At 47.5% G+C, this 1106-nt stretch overlaps 1 non-coding gene across 1 annotated transcript; it reads right to left on the bottom strand.

Annotated features, from left to right (window-relative positions):
• Nucleotides 1-685: 685 nt before the first annotated feature.
• TRNAF-GAA (transfer RNA phenylalanine (anticodon GAA)) lies at nt 686-758 on the bottom strand. The gene has a single exon. It is a non-coding gene; the product is annotated as a tRNA-Phe (tRNA).
• Between the last annotated feature and the right edge of the window lie 348 nt (nt 759-1106).

Here is a 1106-nt window from a genome sequence, read left to right as displayed (position 1 = left end):
TTTTTTTTTGGCTAGCTGAGGGGTTTACAGGTTTAGAGGGCACTACAATTTTAGTATATTTCTTCTACTTGAGCAAGTAGCTTGCATGTCTTTCTCGTACACTTAAGTTTTACACACATTTCACAGAATCACAGAATGGTTGAAGTTGGAAGGGATGTCTGGAGGTCATCTGGTTCACCTTCCCTGGCTCAAGCAGGGACAACTTGAGCAGGTTGCCCAGGACCATGTCTGGACAACTTTTGAAGATCTCTGGAGTGGGAGATTCCACAACCTCTCTGGGCAACCTGTGCCAGTGCTCCATCACTCACACAGTAAGGGTGTTCAGGATGTTTACTGAAATTACGTGGACCTCTTGTTACATGAAATTCTTGTATTACAGCTTGTGTCCATTGCCTCTTTTCCTAGCACTGTGCACCACTGAAAAGTGCCTGGCTCAATCCTCTTTGCAACCTCCCTCCAGCTATTACCCTCCAGGTGTTTGTAAACATTGAAAAGATTCCTTCTGAGCCTTCTCTCCTCCAGGCAGAAGAGCCCCAGGCTCTCTCTCTGCCTCTCCTACTAGGAGACGTGCTCCAGTCCCTTACTCCTCTTGGTGGCCCTTTGTTGGACTCTTTCCAGTACATGCACATCTTTCTTCTAGTGGCATGGCCAGAACTGAAACCTTAAAATCTTCCAAGAAAACCATTGCTGAAGCCTGGGATTGAACCAAGGACCTTTAGATTTTCAGTCTAACGCTCTCCCAGCTGAGCTACTTCAGCCCTGCCTGGGTGTTGTCACTCTCTCACTCTGATGGAACTTCAAGCTCTTTGAGACCTTTCCCATTCAGACTGCTTCTGTGGACAGTTCACTCTTGTCCTGCTGTCAGGCAGAACACTACAGGTGGAAGAATCATATAATCATATAATTATTAGTGTTGGAAAAGACCTCCAAGATCATCTGGTCCAACCATCCCCCTACCACCAGTATCACCCACTAAACCATGTCCCTAAGCACCACGTCCAACCTCTCCTTGAACACTCCCTGGGGCGGTGACACCACCACCTCCCTGGGCAACCCGTCCCAGTGCCTGAGTGCTTTTTCTGAGAAGAAATGTCTCCTCATTTCTA

This window comes from Cygnus atratus, chromosome 2 (genome assembly GCF_013377495.2).
Source record: "Cygnus atratus isolate AKBS03 ecotype Queensland, Australia chromosome 2, CAtr_DNAZoo_HiC_assembly, whole genome shotgun sequence".
NCBI lineage: Eukaryota > Metazoa > Chordata > Aves > Anseriformes > Anatidae > Cygnus > Cygnus atratus.
The sequence above is the reverse complement of the archived record's forward strand: the minus strand, read 5'-3'. Positions and strand labels throughout refer to the sequence as shown.